General features: G+C 44.5%; 1 long non-coding RNA gene across 1 annotated transcript; it reads right to left on the bottom strand.

The window, feature by feature from the left end:
* Window positions 1–1,378: 1,378 nt before the first annotated feature.
* On the bottom strand, window positions 1,379–7,582 carry LOC144223276 (uncharacterized). Its single transcript, XR_013332642.1, has 4 exons — window positions 7,473–7,582; window positions 6,103–6,187; window positions 2,281–2,373; window positions 1,379–1,813 (listed from the first exon to the last, which is right to left on the bottom strand). It is a non-coding gene; the product is annotated as an uncharacterized LOC144223276 (long non-coding RNA).
* Window positions 7,583–23,976: the final 16,394 nt, after the last annotated feature.

Raw genomic sequence — 23,976 nt, 5'->3', positions numbered from 1 at the left:
TCCAAGCGGCTTTGGCTATCACTTTGGGACACAGATGCTCCCCTGTTGGCAGCTGGATAGGACAGGGCTTGGAGCCAGCTTCTCGCTGGACATTTGAGGCCTGCAGACATCCCAGTTCTGTTGCTGTAATTGCTCCTTACCTTAGGGAGAGCCCAGTTGCTAAGAGGTGAGATTAGAGCACCCAAATATATTGGGGTGGGAGTGAAGCTGGGGCCTGTTGCTGAGAGCATGCTCAAACCACTGTCTGTCCACAGTGAAAGCCAGGCTACTTTCCACGGATGCCCCCCCGGCATGGGGGCCAGTGTTGGGGTGGGTGGTGAATGCCTACGATGTGTGTGTTGCTGTGTGGTCAACATGGACAATGCGCTCTGCCCATTGCTGGAGGTGAGGATGGCTGTCCATTGTCCTGAGTCTTGTTAAAGCTGCGGTCATCTCGGCCCCTCGGGCATGTGCGCAGCTGGGAGCATGTCTGGTCTGAGGATCTGCTGGTGGCTGCCTGGTGCTCATGCCCCAAACACGGTCTCCAGAGCCAGGGCCATGTGTCCAGTCCCCTGGGAGCATCCTTGATACTTATATCTTTCCTTCCCTGTTTGTGGCATTTGTTTGTCTTTAATTTAAGCTTCTGCGGGGTGCCTGGGTGGCTCAGTTGGTTAAGCATCCGACTTCGGCTCAGGTCATGATCTCACAGTTCGTGGGTTCGAGCCCGGTGTTGGGCTCTGTGCTGACAGCTCAGAGCCTGGAGCCTGCTTTGGATTCTGTGTCTCCCTCCCTCTCTGACCCTCCCGTGCTCACGCTGTCTCTCTCTCTCTCTCAGAAATAAATAACATTAAAAAAATTAAATTTAAACTTCTGTAGATTCTTTACATCTTAAAGGAAAAAGTGTTCTCTGTTCTGAAGGAGAAACAATTGATTTCCCCCCTTATATTATGTAGATGGAGATATGTCTCCACTCGGTTAGTCTCATGTCTACTGAGATGTCATTACTTATAGAAGAGCCTGGGATTTTCAAGAATAGTAACACGGTAATTTGTCTTTCAAATACTGTTTTACTTATAGCAGCAATAACAGGAAATGTGTACTATTTTTCAGTGTTATAATCTGATTCACCCTTTGATATAAACAGCTTTATCTCATCTCATTGTTTATATCACATTCCTATTCCTCTGGAAAGAACAATATTTTTCCCCTGAAAAGTAATATATTCTTGTCTAAGAATGGCTTAAATAAGTAACAGATGGTGTGTGTGTGTGTGTGTGTGTGTGTGTGTGTGTGTCCCCTACTCCCACTCATTCTCTGCATTTGATCAGATATTAAAATCAGTATTTTATGAAACATCACACAAGCCTGAAGTTATAGGTATGTTTCCAACTTGGCTTCTTTTATTTATGTGATGGTGGTGTTGCTTGTAAAGTATTAAAATATAGGCAACTGAATAAATTTATTTGTGCTTGTCAAATGGAATGTGCTTGAACAAATCTGCTTTCTGGTTCCTGGTGACCTGGATTCCCCACGGGAAAGATAGACTGGAGCATTCAGTGGTGGCACATGCCTGTGGCCGTAAAACAGAGATCACTGGACACCAGGTCCTTGCCATACGACTTATTTATACCTCTGTTCTAATGTTCAAGTAGGTTCTGGTACTGGGACTGAATTCTGGTCAACACAAAGTTTTATTCCTTGACTCTGTTCAGGGGAAAGACCTGACATTAGAAGCCAGATTTCCATCATTGCCTCGCTATCTTGCTGAGTTCAGGCAAGTCCAGGGGCCACCTCATGCCTGTTCTTCTCTCCATAGACTGCAGAAAATTACCTGCTGAAAGGGATGTTGTGTCTGTAACATGAACTAATAGTTATGAAGATGCTTTAAAAAGTCAAAAGCATTTTAGTTCCCAAATACCATGTTTTAGATATTCAAATCAAATTATATATGTTTCATGTAAACTCTTTATCTATATCTCTCTGGTTGATAGGTTAGCTCTATAATCGAATGACCTTCTTTCAAAGATATAGTTTCTTTGCCATGGGGGTTTCAAGGAAGGAAACACACACATACGTAAGGTTGTTACTGTAGACTTCTGTAAGATGTCGCCCTAGAGCGGGGATTAGGGACAGCTCATTTCTGGATGCGAACTCTATGATCCTTGGGTCTAGTAGGTGCTTAAATGTATATTGCCCAAAAATATGAGTATTGTGGTAGATAAGCTATCCTCAGTATTTTTATAAAAATCTTTGAATTTCAAAGGTGATACAGTTTTGTGCTCTCCAGTTATTCATTCTTACCGTCATTGAAATTCTCTTTTTTCCTTACTGGATAGACAGTTGAGGTGTGATCCTTCGTGTTGATATCTTCTCCTTGTCCTCCTGTTTTGTCGTCTGAAAAGCACATGTTTTCATGTAATGATAAAGTTTGCGCATGGTTATTGGAGACAGTTCGGAAAAATAAAGATGGACAAAAAGGAAATAGCCACCCATTTTCCCCATGCATATCATAGGGCCAGATCTCCAACATACACACTGGTAGTGTCTAGAAAAACCAAATCATGTGACGATATTTATATGATAGCAATTACATAAGGAAAATATAGGTGTGTATATGCATATGGATAACTGTGGGTCTATATGGGTATATCTATGGAAACGAGTGACAAATAAAGATAGAAAGACTAATTTATTTTATTTTTATCTTTTAAAATTTATTTATTTTGAGAGAGAGAGAGAGTCCCAAGCAGGCTCCCTGCTGTCAGCGCAGAGCCAGATGTGGGGCCCGAACTCACAAACCGTGAGATCGTGACCTGAGCCAAAATTAAGAGTTGGATGCTTAATGGACTGAGCCACCCAGGCACCCCTAGAAATGCTATGTTAAATGCACAGATTATGTCTGGAGAGCCAGTGGACAGGAGAAGTTCAGAGAGAGAAATCCATCTGGGCATAGATATTTGGGAGCAGTTTCATGGAAAAGGCTGGATTTGAGCAGAGCTTGAAGGACGAGTAGAGTCTGATAAAGAGAAAGATCTGGAAATAGATTCCTGGTGGGGTGCCACACCTGGACAAAGGTGTGGTGTGAGGTGTCAGTGCGGCAGTCGAGGGTGTATCATGAGTCTGATCTCTCACTGCATGGATGACACGTGGCAGAGCTTGGAAAGCAGGACGAGGAAGACTGGGCACTGGAAACTTCTAAGCAGGCTATCAGAATGAAGAATGGGGATTGCGTGAAGACCAGTCAGGTGGTGGTTGAAGTAGAATGAGCCAGAGCAGGGAGAGCCCAGAGACATCTGCAGGGCTGGGAAGCCCGGGTACGCAGTGACGGATCTCTGCAGAAGGACGCCGATGTGGGGCGCCTGGGTGGCTTAGTCGGTTAGGCGTCCGACTTTTGCTTAGGTCATGATCTCGCGGTTCGTGGGTTCGAGCCCCGCATCGGGCTCTGTGCTGACTGCCAGCTCAGAGCCTGGAGCCTGTTTCAGTCTGTGACTCCCTCTCTCTCTGACCCTCCCCTGCTCACGCTGTCTCTCTCTCTCTCTCTCCTAGAAATAAATAAAACATAAAAAAAAAAAAAAAAAGAAGGACGCTGATGCAAGTAGGCGGAATGGCGAAGAAGAGGAAGACATTCTGAAAAGTCATGGGACTTGGTGCCTGATAAGATGTGGTCAGCCATACAAGAGAGGAAGAAGGTAAGGAAACAGTGACAAACGTCACAGCCTAAGTGACTGGTCTATTGACAGAAGTAGGAAGGACAGACACCGTGTTGTATAATAAAAAGCTTGATTATTATATTTTTTTTCCTGGAAAAGATCTGAACATCAGGAGTTGGTATAGGGTTTTGACTGTCAAGATTTCAGACCACTAGTTCTTGGAAGTGTGATATAAAATACTGTAATGTGGTATGTTGCTGCAAATTAGATTATTGATTTGGTATTGTCAAGAAATATAACATCTCAGAAACAGGCAGACTAGTGGAAAAGATACCCCACCAGCAGGTGTGGGCAGAACTGTGCAATTTTCAGAGCGCCTGGGTGGCTCAGTCGTTTAAGTGTCCAACTTTAGCTCAGGTCATCATCTCACGGTTTGTGGGTTCGAGCCCCGCATTGCTTTGTGCTGACAGCTAGCTCAGAGCGTGGAGCCTGTCTTCGAATTCTGTCTCCCTCTGTCTCTGACTCTCCCCTGCTCATGCTGTCTCTCTCTCTCTCTCAAAAATAAGTAAAACATTAAAAAATTAAAAAAAAAAAAAGAACTGTGCAATTTTCTAGCACCGGAATACACAAAGAGCCAGCAGTATTGACGCTGGCACTACTATATCGAAAGCAACGCTTTCCTTTGCCAAGCCCACTAGCTAGCAAATGTAGGTCCACCTGCCAGCCTCCCCTACCCCGTACAGTGACGATGCACATGGTGAGTCCCAGTGGCATATGCAGACAGAGATGGCCCTCTCCATTATCCTGGCAATGGATTTCATGGGGAGGCAATGAGATCTTCATTGACCCTGGACTCAGGAAAAAGAGGGAATAACTAGAGGCTGTGATTTGCGGGCTCAGGACCGAAGGGCAGCACCAGTGAGAGGGAGGCAGGGGGTGACCAAAAGGCGAGTTCTGGAAATGTGCTTACTGGTGTCCTGGGGTGCTCATCCCTTTTACGGCTCACGCCCGCTAGCGTCTTCAGACTAACACAGCTCCCCATGGGAGGACTTGTATCTGAGAATCTGGTAGGGGGTTGTGTTTTCCAGGATATCTGTTTGGTTTGTGGCCTCGTATATTGTTCTACCATTTGTTTAGCTGGGATTGTGTCAACAAACTATGCTTCACTGATAAAATTAATATATGCTATGACCAAGATGTACATTTAATATATTTAATTACCAGATTTAGCTTTAAAACACCTTAATAAAAGCATATGTTAGCATAGCTACAATCCCAAGAACCAATGCATTTTTACAGTAAGAAGAACTAATATATATATTATTTATTAGAACTAATATATATATTATATATTAGAACTAATATATATATATATCACTATTATATCATCTTTACCTAAACATAGTTCCTGGCCCTTTAAGAATTATGCTCTAAAATCGTTAAGAAGCCAATCAGTTTCCTATCTTTTGATATTCATTGGTGTTTCTGGCATTGTGAGTACAAGTAGGCAAGGAATACGTCTCTATTGCTAAAGTGAAGTTTGCCTGTTTTGTTAGCGTTTGAATTCTTTGTATCGGGTAACAGAAAGTGTGTGGTTTTGTTATTAACCCGTTCTGCCATTTCATTTAGACACGACGGTAATTTTCTGAAATTATACCTGAAACAGCCATAAATGACGACCATGAAGCCCTATTATGGCCACTGGCTCAGAAGCAAATGCTGCCCGGAGCCTGAGCTGTGATGTGCTGGGGCACCGAGGCACGGAAGGTCTCTGGACAGGGCTCTGCCCCCAGGTCCTCCATTCAAAGCAGCTCTCAGCAGGCCCTTTTTTTTTTTTTCTTTTTTTTGTATTCATATCAAGTTCAATCTTGGTTGGCAGCTTGAGGAAACACCAAAGCTCTCCTCTTCTGCTGAAACTAGGTCATGAACTAGATGCCGCAGAGAGATTGAGGGTGCGTGGGGTGGGATGCGTGGCCTGCACGTGGGCCACCGCCACATCAACGCGAATGTGTGTCCTGGGCATCTGAGGGAGTCGTTCCCTTTTTCAGAAACTGCTTTTCTTCTTACTGGCTGACCTTGAGCAGCCTGGTTGTGCCCCGAGGAACTGACTTGTCAGGATGGCCCCCCCCCGCAGGTCACAGGTTTGGAAGAGAGTGAAACAGAGGTCTCCGGGTGACAGCCCTCACACACGCCCTCCTCGGAGGCCACCGTGTCCTGTGCTTTTAAGAAGAGACCTTTGGCTTCAGATGTCAGGCAGGAGAGCGAGCCATGGACCCCATTATGTACTCACTGACTTTCCATCAGCCCGTGCATCTGCCGCTCTGGCCAAAGGCATTCTTAGTGTAACAGACACCAGTGCCCCAGAATTCAGACAAGTGGCTAATGTGCAAAACACAGAAAATCTTCTTAAATAAAAACATTTCAGATGTGACAAGCACCAGCAGTTGCAGAAAGTTTCAAGGTTGTCACCTACCATTTGCGCAACCCTTACAGAGATATTCGGGCGTCGTGTTCTATACAATCTGTCGCCATTGTCTATTTCTGGAAAAACGTAGAGTCTAAGAGGATGAATATACGTTTGCTTTAATTACATATTAAACCATTTAAAAGTATAAAGGATTAATATCTAGACTCTAAATAGATATTCTTAGAAGATAAACTCAAATTAATCCAATTAATCCAAAGATTCTAACCTAGAGTTATCGCAGCTAATGGAATATGTATTTGGTCTACACAGTAATTGATCAGTAGGTAGAACCACCATTAAACTCACTAATAGCTTTGGTTTTAAGCTACAAATTAAATGTATTCAAACTAATTAGGTGTACAGCCTTTTCTTTTATTCATATTTTTTGTTGTTGATTACTAATTTTTCATCCTAAGGATCAAAATAATAACATCACTCCTTTGCAATGCTTTCCTCCTGTTAAATAAATGACTTTCTAATATTATCTCAAAGAACTATAATTTCCTCGCCTTTAGCACTCTTTCCCAAATAAACCCAGTGAATTCTCCTGCATCCCCATGTGTCAAGAAGGGCCTGTGTAATCCCTCAGAATGTTCACTTTGGCCATCGCCGCCTGAACATCTTGCTGTTCATCTTTCCTAAGAAAACAAGTCTTTCCTCTTGAAAGCTTGGGGCTTTAAAAATAACAACTACAAAGTGATTTTATGTGGTAAATGCTCATCACAAATTATTTTTTTTGCTGAGTCCTACTGTGTCTCATCTTGAAGAACAGGAGGGGGGTGGTTGGCTCTGTGATCCGCCCATCCAGGGTCCGGCCATTTGCACTAAATTAACACTTCCTGGGGAGATTTTCCTAATTCTCTACCAGATGACCCAGTTACTATGACTATTCTTAAAAAAAAAACAAGCCTCTCATGGGAAACACACCCCCGCTGGGCTGAAGCAGGAAGAAAAAGCTAAACTCTGTTTAAAATCTGGACCCTTTGACCCGTGAACTCACAACTTCTTCCTGTAGGTTTTCTGAAAGCCCTAATGACCGAGATGTGACTCTCTCTGCAATGTATGAGCACAAGCAGATGGAGGCTGGGTTTCAAGAAGCTGTTCTAGGATTGTGCTATCACCAAGAAACCAAGAGAAATGCTCCTATGGTACGTAAGGAAGTTTCATATGATTATGGTCAGTGAGTCAACGATTCCTGCCCAAATTATTCAGCTCTTTGAAATAGGATGTCTTTGGCAGGGATCTTCTCGCAATTGAGGCTCACTAAAGCAAGAGAAGGGGTGATCTGCAAGCACACATGTGTGTGTACACAAAGACACACGTACACGCACACAAACCACATAGCCGTACACAACTGGGCTTTTGTTTTCCCCCACCCGCTATTCTTTACTGTTTTGGAGGCTGTGGGATTCTGGATTTGGTCTCCAACTGGTAAAAAGTCTATTGCCTGGACTTCTCAGAGGGAGTGAAGATCATACTTGAGATGGTGCCCTTGGGCCCCAAGTATGTGTTGCCTTGGGAACAAGGCTTTGTTTACTTAGACAATTGATCTGTCTCAAGGTTACCGCGGCTTCAAGGGGAAACATCTACTCTCTTACCTGGGTCTTACACTAATGTGGGGCCAGTCCGGCACTCCCTGGGACAAGCTGGGAGCCCTTGTGGTACAATAACATGCAAATCTCCAACTCAATTTATGTATTTTGTCCTCTGGGTCCTGGAAACAAATGTCCCCATGTGAGAAGAGAGATGTGCTCCTACCAAGATAGCACAAACCACCGAAAAGAATGCTCACTATTGCTCTCAACCGAGTAAGGAAGACATTTTAAGCAAATCATGAAGCCATAAAAAAAAAAAGTGATCAAGCTGACTCCATGGAAAACTTAAATTCCATGTGTAAAAACTACGAAAGGCCTAAATCCAAAAGAAGAACTGGAAACAAATACTGAAACATCTTTGAGAACAATGATTATTTATGATATGCAAAGAGGTTTGAATGTCTGCAGTAAAACGTTCCCACAGAAAAATGGGTAAATCATAGGAGCACATATTTCATAGACTAAGAAGAATATCCAATATAAAATATGCTAAGTTTCAGAAGAATCGAATCAATACAAAAGACATATTTTGTCTTGAAAAGACAGATATGAATGTATAAATTTGATCACTCTCTAGTGGGTGGGGCGGCGTTGGTTTGGGGAAATAGGCACTCTCATATATTATTGATAGATGTGCAAATTGACATGAGGCTGCTGAAGAATGATTTGGCAAGATCTATTATAATTTAAAATATTCACAGCTCTGAATGGTTCTAGTTGATCTAATTTTAGGAGTGATCCTATAGAAACTCTTGTACAACTGCATAAACAAGAATATCTGAATTGCAGGAATTGTTTGTAATGATAAAGCATTTGAGTCAACCCAAACGTCTATTATTGCATGAAAAATGTAAATACGTTGGGATGCTATATAGTCATTTGTAAAAGATACAGAGCTCTGTACACTGATGTGAAAAGTCCTTAAGATGAAGCAGTAAAGATCCTATTTTCCTTGAAGATGTATTTGCCTATCTTCTACCTGTCAAACAGTTTTGGAGGAAAGGTACCTGGTATTGTGGCCGTGTTCATCTTGGAGGTGAGAGGAAGGTGGAGGTGAGGAGGAAAAGGAGACTTTTACTCTCTGTTAAGATGTTCAAGAATATTATTACTCTTCTAATCAGAATAAAAATCTATGAGAAAATAAAAAGATGATAGCCTGTCTGCTTATGGACAAATCTGGATTATCTATAAGGTATGTTGCTCGTTTCATGTCTCAGTAAATGCTCAACAGCGATCTTCGTCTAATTCTCACAGTTCTGAATATGATGAGAACATAGGGGAAACTTTGACTTCCCTTTGTCTTTTTTCTTTCCTCCCGGTTTTCAAAGAATCGTTGAATTCTGCTCTATCCCAATGCTGATTGTTCTGATAGAGACAGATTCACAGAAATAGTAGCATGGTCTACGCTACTATTTGGTGTTTGTTAAAATATCAGTCAATGGCTGGTGACACTTGTCAAAGTCCAGCCTCGCCCAGAAGCCACAGGTCATCCCTCCTGGCCTCAGAGAAACCTGCTGGGGGTGAGATGGGCTGGACATGTGTCATGAGCCCCAGACTCCCTTCTTTTCGTCCGTGCTGTTCCCCGAAAGGCCCTCGGCACCCAAGTGCCCTTCATGTCATTTTCCTTTGCTTTAGATCCTGAGCTCATTTCTTTCCTGGATCCAAGGATATTTATGGACACTTTGTATACAAGGGACCAGGCTAGCTAGTATAATAATCATTTAAACCTCTTCCAGGGAAGGTGTAAATGGATGTTATTACTTAAAAGGTTATTCCTTTCTAGGGAATAGGTGTGCAAGGCCAAACCAAATGAGTTGACTCATTTAAAATATTTTAAGGTAAGTATATTAATTCTTACTGATGAAAATGCCGAGATCCTTGACCAAATGGCCAAACGCACTTGCGGGTTGCAAAGAAGTGGCGGTGAGGCGAGAGCACTGCCTCTGAAATATTTAAAATCATTCAGGTGTCACAGAGGCATCTTTGCCTGGCTTTTGTACCATTTACTTTTCTCACTATGTGCGATAGCTCCTTTAAATACACACATATGGGGGCGCCTGGGGGGCTTAGTCGATGGAGCATCCGACTTCAACTCAGGTCATGATCTCACGGTTTGTGAGTTCCAGCCCCACATTGGGCTCTGTGCTGACAGCTCGGAGCCTGGAGCCTGCCTTGGATTCTGTGCCTCCCTCTCTCTCTGCTCCTCCCAAGACCATGCTCTGTCTCTCTCCATCTCTCAATGATAAATAAACATTAAAAAAATACACACATGGCTGATTTAAAAAATTTTTAGTGTTTGAGTTACTATACAGCCAAGTGGAGCTTTCATTATTTTGGTCTTTGCATTTTAGCACGGGTAGAGATTTGCATAACCGTCACCAGCATCAGGGTACACGTCTCCCCACAACTCTTCCAAGCTACCGATTTGTAGTCACACCCACTGTCACCCCTGGCAACTGCTGACCTGGGAGGTGCCATGACTGTATATTTTGTCTTTTTGAGAATGACACAGAAGTGGAACCATGCACAACTTCTTGGGCACAACTTAACAGCTTAATGGCCTTTGCACAGCTTAATGGCTTTCAGATTCACCCAAGTTGTGTGTACCACTGGTTCATACCTTTTTATTGCTGAGTAGTATTCCACTGTGTGGATGCGCGAGAGGTCATTTCCTTTTGGAGAACATCTGGATTGTTTTGTGTTGATGATTATGAACAGACCTACTGTAAATATTTGTGTTCAAGTTTCTTTGTGAAAATTGCTGTCCGTTTTTCTAGAATAAATACCTAGGAGTGGGGTTGCTGGATCATATAGTTAAGTCTGTGTGATTTTATAAGAAAGTGGAGCTTTGGAAATGATATTACTTTTTGAAATTCTGTTTTCTGATTGTTTGTTGCTAGTGTATAGAAATACAACTAAATTTTGTGTGTTGGTCTCATATCCTACAGTCTTACAAAATTCACTTATTCATTCTAGAAGGCTATCTTTTTAAAAAAGATTCCTTGGAATTTTTAAAAAAGAGAATCATATTATCTGCAATTAGGGATGGTTTATTCATTTTGTTATAATCTGTACGCTTCATATTTCTTTTCCTATGTGATTGGGCTGAATAAGACCTCCAGGGTGATGTAGAATAGGAGCAGTAATAGAATGCACCCTTGACTTGTCCCCAGTCTTCAGGGGAAAATATTTGGTCTTTCATCATCAAGTATAGTTTTAACTAAAGTTATTCCTGATTGTTGGCTCTGGTTGTTGGCCTTTATCAGACATCCCCTCCTATTCCTACTTTACTAAGAAGTTTTTTCCCCTGTGTTTAAATTATGAACGGTTGTTGAATTTTGTGGAAATTTTTTTCTCCGTCAGTCGATATAATCATGTGGGGGGGGTGTGTGTGTGTGTGTGTCTGTGTGTTTAGACTTTTAATACATTGTGAATTACACTGATTGAGTTTCAGATATTGAGCCACCTTTGCATTCTTGAGATAAACCACAGTTGGTTGTAGTATTATTGTGTCCCCATATTGCTGTACTTGATTTGCTAATTGTTTGCCCCTTTGTTCATCAGGGTTGGTGTGGTTTTCTTTCCTTGGACCATTTTTGTCTAGTTTGGGTGTCAGGGCAATGCTGATCTTTGGACCATTTCCAGGTTTGGCTATTACAAACAGTCCTTCTATGGAAGGTTTGTGTGTGTGTGTGTTTGGGGCACATATGTAGGGGTTTCTATTGGGTATATAATGAGAGTATCACTGCTGCTCCATTGCATTGTCTGACTTTTTCTAATCAGAGGAAACAAGGAAAAAGAAAAGAAAGACCCGATCTGACACCAAAGAGTGCTTATTATATTACTTAAAGCCTAAAACCAGCAAAAGTATTCTATGGTGACAGAGGTCAGGGTGGTGTTAATCTTTGGAAAGGAGGGTGTTTGTGATGTTCTCGTGGTGATTGCATAAATTGTGGTTTTGCTTTGTGAAAATTCATTGGGCTGTGCACTTGTGATTTGTATGCTTTTTCATTAGGCTTGTTAGACGTTAATAGAGAAGTTTACTTTAAAAAGTCAACAATAATCTACACTCACTGTGTCAAGAAACTGTTTATAGCTTAAGTTTTCACATCTGTAAACTGGAAAGGGTAGTGGTACCTACTTCGTTGTTCTGTTGCGATGGTCAGAAAAGAAAATATTTGTAAGCGCTAAGCCCGATGGCTGACATAAAGAAAAGTACCCTAGCGGTAGTTGATATTACTGTTATCTTTATTTGGCTGGACGTTACGGTTCCAACCTGGAGAAAAATCGTTGAAACACACACACTTAAACTCAATTATGGAACACTCAGTACATGGTATGGTCAAAAGCAAAGTGCTGTGGGATGTCGGACACCCTGGTTTTAGGTGAAATGACTCTACTTCAATGGAACTGGGAAAAAACCCATTCTGCAGGATAGTATTTTTTTTTCAAGTGTTTTGAGAAAAAATGCCTCATGGTCAAAAAACATGGGAAAGAGTATCTACTGTAGCCGCCCTGTGTCAGCTTGCTATGGTTGCTGTAAGAAAGTACCACAAACTAGTGGCTTGAAAAACAATTTATTGATTGTCTCAAGAGTTCTGGGGCCCGGAAGTATAAGGTCAAGGGGCTGTAGTGTTGGTCTCCTTTCGGGGCTGCAAGGGAAGGATCTATTCCAGCCCTCTCTCTTTGGCTGGTAGATGGCCCACTTCATGTTCCTACAGTGTTCTCCCTACATGGGTTTCTGTGTCCAAATTTCTCCTTTTTATAAGGACAGCAGCCATATTAGATTATGAGCCATTCTAATGACCTCATCTTAACTAATTACACCTACAATGACCTTATTGACAAAACAGGTCACCATCTGAGGTCCCGGGAGGTAGGATTTCAACAGGTAGCTTTTGGTGGGAGGATGTAATTAAATCCGCACGCACGCCGACCTCCAGGTTCCCAGTGTATGGATTCACAAAATAAATTGGAAAACTTTTGTCCTAACTCTGTCCTCACTCATTCCAGCACGTGCAGGAATACAGTTGATGCCCAGCCAACATCTGTTCTACTCTTCTTCCTTTGGAAGAAAACCACACTTTTGTGCAGGAGGCTAACATGCTTAAAAGTCCACCCTCGCTTTAGCCAGAGGTGAACGTAAGATCCAGTTCTGGCCAGTGCTATTTAAGTGGGAGTCTGTTGAGTAAAATGTTCGGTTGTACTGATGGCTAGCAAGAGCCGACTGCCCTTCACCTGTCTGTCTGGGATGTAGTCCTGATGCCAAGAGGGGGAGAAGCCACCTTTATACCATGAGGTCAAGAGCCATCACTATAAGGATGAGATAGGAAAATGCCTGACTCACCTGCTGAGCGGCTGGTCCAGCCTGGGGCTGCCTGGCCCAGACTGGAGTCACGGGAGAGAACCGCCTCTCTTTGCTCATGCTCCTGACATCTGCTTCTATTCCAGGAGGCTGAGCACAGCATCCTGGGGACACCGCACACCCGTCTCTCTGCACAGCTCTTAGGGCGAGTGCTCTCAGCAGAGACTAATTTAATCAGAGAGGAATTTGTTCATTTTGTTCCTAACAATTATTAGAGAACAATAAGTCATTGTGTTCTGAATCATTTCTCGACTGAAGACACCAAAGTTAAGTGACTTGTTCATTGTAAACAGTGGCAGATGGATATAGAGCCCACGTGTGCTGATGTCCAGCCCTGGCACCTTCCACCCCACTGTGGGGTTGCTTGGCATAATGTCTCTTCCTGGAATCTCAGTATCCTTACTTATAAAATACTGGAAGAAAATGGGCCCTAATTCCCCGAAGGGTTAATGTGAATATAACACTCCATGACACATGAGAAGTTAGTACACTCTTAAGAAAACTATAAATGTAAGGGATTATTTTCTCCATCTTTATGTGTAGTGGAAAATCAATAAATGTATGGTGACTTGAAATGATATCATTTCTCCTTGTTGGGCAAGAGTAAATTAGTAAGGCATGTTAGCTTTTGAAATAAAAATATTGACAGAAATTCTATCACATGGCCAAGGGTTCAAAGGTCAACAGGACAGACGAAAGCCCTGCCCTCATGGTGTTAGAGCCCAGAGGTGGAGACCACGTGAATCGATGAGCCGAACTAACAATTACTCAGTCATCGTTGCGGGAAATCATAAACTGCATCTTACGGTATGGCGTCCCTGAGCCTCTTACACAAGGCTGAGCAGCGAGCGGGTCCCAGTCTCCCCAAGGGACCCAGAGCTCCTTGTTGTTAATGGCGTAAGGATAGAGAGAATCTTGTGGACATGCAATTCCAGGAAGTCTAGGATGTGCCTTGACAATTTAGAAACCCGGCTTCCCTGATCAGAGAGGACCCGTCTATTCTTAGGGCAGTTCCTCAAAAATCAACATTTTCTTAATGTAGGTTTACTCCCAAATGGTCACCCATGTATTTGAAAAGCAGACATATCTGGGTCGACTTTTGTTGCATTTTGTCTCCTCCGCATTCTGTAAGTTTCTCATGATCTGTTGAGAGCTGGGTCCTGGTTGAATGCTCTGATGTTTCCTCGACTTGCTGAAAGTTCGGGTTTTTTTTTTTTTAACTTTTTCTTTTTCATTCTGAAAGACTAGAAATGTATGTGATCGGGGGTGATGGCATTAAGAAATTTAATGAATTACAGAAGTATTCTATTAAGGAATAGAGATCACTCTCACAAACCATGAATTAATTTTTATGAATTGGGTCCAAAGAGCTTAAGTAAAACACAGCTAATATTTCATGAGTAATTTCAGCCCTCTTTAATAGTACAAATCTCTGGTGTGTAATATTTAGGTAACGATTATCATAAAGTAGACATCTTTTGAGGGCAATTATGTGTTCTCAATACTTCTTTACGAGGGACCTGGGAGGAGGGTGTCATTACATCTGACAGTGTATTTGTCTCACCTAATATTCATGATATCCTGATGGAGGAATGGTAATCTGACGATAGATGGGTGTATTTTTGGAAGCACTCAATACTGATTCACGCCACTAAGCCTGTTCAGACATGAAAAGGCAGCTCACAGCAGCCGAGCGGGGACGGTTCCTAGGCATGCCAAGTCTATGCGGGGGTCTGCGGATGAAAACAGCACGACATTTACAGAGGAAGTGCCCTTGGGGGGCTGGGCACCAGCCAGCGAGAGGCAGCTGGGTTCCCAAGGGTCTCCAAAGTGACAACACATCTGCAGACCACAGGAGGATTTGGGGGCTGAGTTTTAGAGAAAACTGGAAAAGATGAAGGGAGGCCCCCAGGACAGGCGGCAAGCTACCGATCCCCATGTGCACCTTTCGATTTTTTTGTAAACTCTTCTTCGAGGACTAATCTTAACATGGAGGATGTGATATTTCCTGTCTTCGCTATATTCTCAGGCTTTTACAACCTTTTTGGAATATTTTTTTTGAACCCCCTCATATTCCAAAGGGAAAAGAACAGTCCCCTTTTCCTCGTTGACAGGATTGAGAGCCGAGACTCAGAGTCGAATCCAGTTAGCATATCATAAAACTGTAACCCAGAACCTTAAAACAGGCCTCCAAAGGCCAATCTGTCATCTGGTGACGGGGCAGTGTCTGGGGACCGTGTCTGGCACATCCCACAGACTCCCAGGGACCAGCTCCTATTGTCTGCCCTCAGCTTCACGGCTCCTTTGAGTGTCTCAAAGCCTGAGGGGTCCGATCATGAAAGTTATTGGGTCATCCCGTGGTTCAGAACTATTCTAGGTTCTTCTGATGAACCTATTAAGTCCATTACCCATGTACGAAAAAGCAAAACAAACCATGAGCGAGTTTGGGATTAGGTTTGTTTTGTCTTTTGCATCTTACAATTCAGGAAAGAAGACATGTAGTATCTGGAAAACGAAATACTTGATTTTCTAGTTTCCATTGTAGTTAAGAGTGGCTTTGGAATATAGTTCTGGGCCAATGAGATGCAGCAGTAAGTTTCTAGGGAGAACCATACTTTTCTAATCAACAGTAGAAGCCCAAGAAAAGAAAACCCTTCGTTCCTCACGGTTTGGATTTGATGGCTGGAGACATGCAGCCATCTTGTGATTCTGAAGCTGCGGTTGTCAGAAAAGGTCAAAGGAGTTAGAGAGACAGTCGCAAAACTGTTGAGTCAAGGCTAGTGGCCACTGACTTCTGCATGTCTAAATCTGTTTACTGAGGCTACTCTTGGTCAGGCATTGTTTTTTTTTAACCAACACGTGCACAGATTTATTTCCTAAGCATTCATTTCTTTGCTGATAAAGTGATATGCCAGATAAGAATGAAGAATATCAAATACACTGCATATATTTCAGAAAAACACTTGAAGTACTTTTCTTAACTCCAAAATAGTGTCCAGAATTCAACTCTTTTCTTCTTCTGTTTTAGATTCAAATGGATTTAATCATTTCACGGTTGCCCCGTGTCTGCATTGCTATCAGTCGATGGCGTTGTGCCTCATTCAGTGTTTGAACCCAAATCTACTCCTGAAGATAAAAGATGGAGGCTTTCTTTCTTTCTTTTTTTTTTTTTTAATTTTAGAGAGAAAGAGGGAGAAAAGGCACAGGTGAGCAGGGGAGAGGCAGAGAGAGGGAGAGAGAGAATCTCAAGCAAGCTCCACGCTGTCAGTGCAGAGCCCAATGCAGGGCTCGATCTTCCAACCACACCTCAGATCATGACCTGAGCCCAAATCACGAGTCGGACGCCCAACCAGCTGAGCCACTCAGGCTCACCTTCAGTCCCCGAAGGTGGAGGCCTTGCCTTAGGGTCACCCAGTGGGACTCATACCTTTCTCACTCCTTATGTAACAACATGTGCATGAACTTTATCCGGTACTTTGCATTCGCCACAGGTGCCTGAGCCAAGGGATGGGAGGGGAGCCCACCGACAGAACTCTGCCCCCGGAGGTACACACGGCCTCAGACCGCTCCCTCCCAGGGTCCCAGCTCCCTGTTTCCAGGGGGGTTCCTGGGTGTTTCCCAGCGGACCAGGAGGAGTCCTTTCTGCCTTAACCTGACTCCGCCCCGCTGGAACCATGTCAGTGCCTGCGGGCCATAAAGCTCTGCCTGCAGCAGGCTCCCCGACCCCAGGGGACCCCGTCTTTGCACAAGGTGCCCTTTCCCGGGCTCCCCACCTGGGCCACGCTCCCTGGGCCTGGGGGGCACAACCAGGCTCAAGTCCAAGCCCAAGTGGGGTGACATCCCCTGTCATCTCTACTCCAACACGAGCCCAGACCCACAATGGGGGCTACTTGGCATTCAAGACAATGTATGCGGGGCACTGGGGGCTCAGTCGGTTAAGTGTCCGGCTTCGGCTCAGGTGATGATCTCACAGTCTGTGAGTTCGAGCCTCTTTCACACTCTGTGTCTCCCTCTCTCTCTGCTCCTCCCCCACCTGCGCTCTGTCTCTCTCTCTCAAAAATAAATACACATTAAAAAACTTTTAATAAAACAACGTATGCAAATAATAAGCAGTACATGAGATTTAGAATGATTTTCTAAATATGTATTTTAAAGGTTTATTTATTTTGAGAGGAGGGAGGGGCAGGGAGAGGGAGACAGAGAATCCCAAGCAGGCTCCGCACTGCCAGTTTAGGGCTCCGTCTCCAGAGGGAGATCATGACCTGAGCTGAAATCAAGAGTTTGATGCTTAAAATCCTTAACGGACTGAGCCACCCATGAGCCCCCAGAATGATTCTTTTAAAAAAAATTTATTTTTAATAGTTTAGTTATTTTTGAGATAGAGAGAGACAGAGCATGAGTAGGTGAGGGGCAGAAAGAGAGGGAGACACAGAATCTGAAATAGGCTCCAGTCTCTGAGCTGTCAGCACAGAGCCCAACACGGGGCTCGAACCCATGAACTGTGAGATCATGACCTGAGCCAAAGCTGGAGGCTTAACCGACTGGGCCCCCCAGGTGAGCCCCCCGCGGAATGATTATTACAGCTCTGCTGTAACATGACCACAACTAATAGGGTCGTTCTGCGCTAAAAGCTCAGCTCCCCTTTCTCCTCCTCTCAAGCACCCAGCATGGCTGGCCTCTCAAGTCCTGGGGGTGGGGCCATCAGGTGGTCCACCAGCCAGGTGTATGTGACACATGGAGCGGGTCCCGTCTAACACCCCTTCCCCCAGGTGACATAGTTCTCCCTGCTACCATCATAGAATAAAACCTTGTAATCGTTATTTGCTGGGTTTGCTCTTTAGTTTTGAAACAAGCAGCTAACGACGTAAGAAAGAAGCTTTCGCTGGAGCGTTCCAGGATTCAGTAGGAGAGTTCATGTACGAACCGGAGCCCACACTCATCAGACACAAATATCACATCCTGGGTTTGTATTGCTTTGTGGTTACAGGTGCCAAACTCCGTCTTTATCCCTCTCTACGTGTTCACGTTGAATGACAGAACTGGAGTAGCTCACACTGTTATTTATACCGTCTGCATTCTCTCGGTTGATGCCAAAGCTCCCGTTTAAATGCTGGAATATTTAGAAACTCAGGGACCGGGGGTATGGGCTGCCTCCGAAGGGAGCTCCAATTGTCCCAAATTCTTAGGAAGTTACTCCAGAACCTTCTGTGTGGTACGTGTTTTCTGCATACCAGAGCTATAACTGGGGGCTCTCGGACCCTTTGTTTGTTAAAGGATGAGTAATAAAATGTGCTAATTTGAAGCTGACGCGTTTTACTAAAACTCCACAGCCACTGCAGTAATCGCTTAGAACTGGGGGAACAAAAGATTTATTTCTGGGAGGAACATTCTCATGGCCGACACTGTTAAGCTTCGCGCGGTGATAACTGGAAACAGACTCCAAGTTGGTTGTATTATTGTTTTCACATTCGCTAGAGATACTGCACCTCCCGTTCTCTGCAGGGGAGGGGAGGTGCGGGGGAGACAGCCGGCACTTTGCCCCAGGCGCGGCACTGCTGAGTTAGCCGAGGTCAAGGCCGCATGAGCAGAGGAGAGGGAAAGGAGCATGGTTTTCCCAGGATTTTCTCGGGCATCTGAGAACTTCGGTTCCGTCCTGCAGCTTTGGTGTGAGAGCCTGCCTTCCTTACTGGTGAAGCAACATGAAGTCAAGGTGTTTGGGACCTTTGAACCCAAACCATCAAACAGGATGAGGCCGGGCGTGCTGGCCCTTCCCGGGCACCCCTGCTCAGCCTCCCCTGGCTCCTGTCTGGCCCTGCTGGGGGCAGGTGGGTCAGCACTACAGGCAAAGCACTGGGCTGTCTTGCCCTCTGCCTCCTGGCGGGGGTTAGCGTGGGAGCCCCGTGTGATTTGGGGAGGTGAGAGGAGCAGAGGGGAGGCGTGGGGGGGGTCGTTTCCTCCCTCTGCCTTCCTGATACCTGGAGGCCTGCCCCTGCCCCAGCTCCCGCCCCAGAATCCCTTGCATCTGGGTCTCACTAGGCTCTGCTGACACCACCCCCTCCCTCTTGGACGTCAGCCCGAACCCAGCCCACCCCGCCCCTACAATTCCTCCATTCCCTGTGTTTCACCCACACCTTCCCCTTCCTTGCTGGAACCCTTGTTTCAATGGTCTTCAGTCAGGTTCAAGGACTCTAATTAGAATCCTAACAGTTTTCGAAGTTCTTTGTGAAATTCCTGGAGAATTGTAGCTTTTCTCCGACTTCATTCTAAATTCTCTCTGACAGTGTATCACCCAATTCTGCAATGGGTCCTCTCGGAATGACTCTCTTCCACAGTCTGGTTCTGGGGGGCTGGGAACATGGAAGGGACAACACACCTCGAAAGTGTCAGCGTTCTTTTGTCTTCGTCCAAATAAAGTTTTGCTGCTGCTTTTCTCCCTTCTCTCTAGACCTTCCCATGGGAGCCCCAGTCTTGTCAGGGAAGGAGGTTGGTCACGGAAATCAACCTGGAGGGGCACCTGGGGGGCTCAGTCGGCTAAGCGGCCGACTTCGGCTCAGGTAAGATCTCGCAGTTCAGGAGTTCGAGCCCCGCGTCGGGCTCTGTGCTGACAGCTCAGAGCCCGGAGCTGCTTCAGATTCTGTGTCTCCCTCTCTCTCTGCCCCTCCCCCACTCACGCTCTGTCTCTCTGAAAAATAAATAAACATTAAAAAATTAAAAAAACAAAACTGTGGACAGGAGGGTGTGCCCGTGGCCAGAGCTGGGGGTGTCTCTTAAATGCATCTTCTGCGACTGTTGGTCAAAGCCTTGGGCCCACATTGCTGTGGATGTGAACTGTTCTTTCCTTTCTGGCCTCCAGATTTTTCTGTTCTGGGGCTTAGTGCATCTGGGACGGCTATGTGATGATCCCTAGGACTGTTAGCCTTTTGAAAACTGTGTTAGCTGCTGAGGATGCTTGAACAAAGTACCAGGGACTGGGGGTGGGTGGGGATGGGGGTCCAACGACACAGTTTAATTCCCTCAAAGTCCTGGAGGGTCTTAGTCCCTTTGGGCCACTTACCAGAACCCCACAGCCTGGGGGCCTAGGCAGTGAGCGTCTCCCCTCAGTGACGGGGCTGGAGGAGCGGGTGCCAGCCACGAGTGGGTCCCCGGTGAGGCCATCTCCGGGGTGTACAGACGGCCGTCCACGTGCTCTGTCCTCGCTGGCGGCGTGGCACGGAGACACCGTGTCCTCCACCTCGCAGGGGCGCTGAGCCCAGTCCTGAGAGTGCCGCCCTCCTCAGCACCTCCCAGAGGCCCTTGAATACCGGCTCCCTGGGGATTAGGGCCTCGACTTCCACTTACGGGGGGACACACATTCAGTCCACAGCCTGGGAGCTGGAAGGCCAAGAGCGAGGAGCCCATGGGGCTGGATTCTCCAGAAGTTTCTCTCCTTGCCTTGCGGATGTCTGTCTGCTCTCTGGGTCCTCACAGAGACTCTTCTGTGTGTGTGTGTGTGTGTGTGTGTGTGCGCGCGCGCGTGCGTGCTTAGCTTTTGGTGTTATGTGGGATACAGGCGTAAACCCTTCTCTCTGCAGCCGGAAGACTGGAGGGCCCGACGAGGCAGCACACCAGGTTGTGTCCATCAGAACAACTAAGGTAGGTTCTCCCAGAGGATAGGCCGGCCTTCCGGCCAGCAAATCTTTTTGCTGAAATGGCTACATGTTCACAGAGAGTGAATTCACTCTCAAGTCACAGAGGGTTTTCCCTACGCCTGCTAATCTGAAATACCACAGAGACCTTCTCCTTGCCCATCTTCTGGGCCCCACCTCCCAGTCTTTTCTAGGTGGGTGTCCATTGCCTTGATTTGCCCCAATCCCATCACGACGTTTCTTACTAGGTAGTAGCTCCTAGCTGTATAATCTGAGTTCTCCATGTATTTTGCTTTAAAGAAGCAATTTCCCTTACCAGCCAAATGAGCAGTTTCAACAGCAAATTAAGAGGAAATATAATTGATTTCATTACACTGAGGCAGATAATATGGTCTATATAAGAAGTTTTTCAGGAAAGCGTTTTGGCAGCAGGATTTTTTTCCCCCCAAAGAAATCTTACTTGGAGCTTCACTATGNATGTGAAAAGCACTGGAAATCCACGCTCCTAGGTGGCTACTAACGTTCTCACAGCAGATTGGCCCGTGTAGGACACACTGATTAAGGGTAACGAGAGGTCAGACTTGGAGAGATGGATAATAATCCATCACTGAATAGGATGATGGGGTTAAGAGCATTCTTGGTAAGGTTGTGTCTACAAAGGAATAAGCTGTCAAAGTGGAACAGATTTAGTAGGGGCAAGTGGAAGCCATCTCACTGTGCTGGGGTTATACTTACTGGCAAAGTCAAGTGCGGAATTGAGACTGTTTCCCTTTTGTACGTAACAAAAATAAAGACGTTTGGAGGTCCGACTTATGAATCCCCCATGCTGATAAGCAAATAATTTATTGGTGACGGAAGAGCATTTGTAGTGACTTTTGTCTCCAGTCTGAACCAGGCATATTTAAACACGCTACATTGTTAAAAGGCATATTTCTGGAGTAACATTCATAGGTGCTTTCAGTGACATTTTGTATCATTAGCGTATATTTTGGGGACTTATTTTTGTTAGTTAATAGACTTTCTCTGTAGAGCAGTTTTGATTTTACAGGAAGATGGAGCAGGAAGTAGAGAGTTTCCTATATTCCCTCTCGCTTTTCCCCGATTGTACTACTTTCTCACATCTTGCATGAGGGGGGTTTATTTGATACAATCGACGGGACGATATTGACCCATCCTCACAACCCAAAGTGCATAGTTTACAGGAGGGCTCTCGCTTCGTGTTGTACATTCCTGGGGCTCAGATGTATCCACCGTTTCAGCCTCCTACCGAATTGTTGCCCTTTCCTAAAGAGCTCCTGTGTTTCACCTACGCATCCTTCACCCCACTCCCTGCACCCAAGGAAACACGTGTCGTTGCTACCCCCATACTTTGCCATTCCCAGAATGCCATAGAGTTGCAATCAGGTAACATAGAACCTTTTCAGATTTGTTTTGTTTCCCACAGCAATATGCATTTAAGGTTCCTTCATATCTTTTTGAGGCTTGACCGCTCATGTCGTTGTCTTGCTAAATAATATTTCATGATCTGGATAGCGTGCTTACCCATTCACGTACTGAAGGACATTTGCTTGTTTCCACGTTTTTGGCAATTACAAATAAAGCTGCTGTTCACGGTCAGGTTTTTGTGTAAACATAAGCTTTCAAGTCGTTTTGGAAAGTACCAGTAAGCACACAGACTGGATTGTATGGAAAGGGTATTTCATTTTCTAAGAAACTGCCACACTGTTTTCCAAAGTGGCTATTAATTTTTTTTAACTTTTTTTGTTTTCATACAGCCTTGGTCTCAACATTTTGGTAGTCAGGTGCCTGTACCATTTGGGAGTTTTCTCTTCATTCTCTCGCCTATAATTTGCTTTTTAAAAAAGAGAATTCAGGACTACATACATTTTAATTTTAATTTTTTATAAAAAGAAAAATCCAAAACCAAGACTTAACTTTTCCTCCATATACTAGTTTCTCAGAGGTAGTAAGTACATTTAAAGCCAATTTTAAAAGTTTATTTTTAACACAGTTTCAAAAGCGCTTTCCAAATTGTTTGGAAGCACTTCCTATTTGTATTTTTTTTCTTTTGCTCAACATACTTAGTTCAGGGAAGACCACGATAGTAAAAATTTCCAGTGGTCTGTGATTAATATGATTGTCAGAACTAAGCCCACAGAATTACAATTTTGGTGGCTGAAACGGAGTCTAGACCTCAGGACTCCAGCTTTGTATATCGCTGCTGTATCAACTAAATTCACTGGCCTCCTGAAAAGGAAGATATCAAAGGTATGTATATATTTTGTTGCAATGCCTTGCTCTCCAGATCAGAGAAGTTCCATTACACTCTGATAAAGTGTTATCAGGGCAGAGAAAAACAGAGCAGCCAGGAAATTTGAATGATGAGATTAGCTGCACATCTGAGGCCATTTCTACCGATTAGCTGTCTTTGAAAGCTGTTCTAATGATCGGGAATCGTCTTTCCTTGATCGCTGGAAGTGATTTCTGCTCCACTTCTCAGGAGGTGACTGCGAGCTCTGAGTGGGCCAGCAGACGCCAGGACTCAGCAGTTAATGAACTGTGTTTGTACCAAGGAAAAGGAAAGCCCTTTTCGCTGCCTGGTGATGGATTAACTTTTGGAGGGGTCCAGGGATTTAAAGATTGCTCTTTGCTAGAATCTGTTAACATATCTAGGGAAGAAAAATCTAATTTTTTTCATGGGAAGTTCAGGCCAGGTGATAACATATTAAAAAAAAATCCAGCTCTTTGTTCTCTCCAGGAAAAATACTTTTAAAAATCAGTTTTACTGGGTGTTACATGGAAACCAACTTGACAATAAACTATAAAAGAAAAATAAAATGGTCAAAAAAATCAATTTTATATCTAATTGAGTCTAATGAGCTAATTTAGTGAAAGGCTAGAAAATACCCAATAGAGCCATAGGATTGGGACTTTTCAAGTGTCTGAGTCCAAAAGACAAGGAGATGGGACCCTGAGATGCAAGACAAACTACAAAAAGGCGTCACGGAATGGCTTCAACATCTAGAAGATGGGGCTGGATTAGTTCCTCTATTTTTGTGTCTTCTGCTTTAAAGATTCATATAGTACCTGCACTTCACATTTCGTGGAATGTAAGTGAAGGAGTGGGGTTCTGAGTCCAGGTGTTACCTGCGAAGGCTTGGGTGGCCGGAGAGAGGGCACCTCTCTACCTGTTTGCCCCCCAACACTGAGCCAGTTTGGCCGGGTCGCACCGGACAGTGTGAGACAAGAGAGCGTTTTTTCCTGGACACCCTCTGAATTCTGTGTTAAGAACCCA

This window comes from Crocuta crocuta, unplaced genomic scaffold (genome assembly GCF_008692635.1).
Source record: "Crocuta crocuta isolate KB4526 unplaced genomic scaffold, BGI_CrCroc_1.0 scaffold31, whole genome shotgun sequence".
Classification (NCBI taxonomy): Eukaryota; Metazoa; Chordata; class Mammalia; order Carnivora; family Hyaenidae; genus Crocuta; species Crocuta crocuta.
Note: the sequence above shows the minus strand (reverse complement) of the source record. Positions and strands in the feature narration are given on the sequence as shown.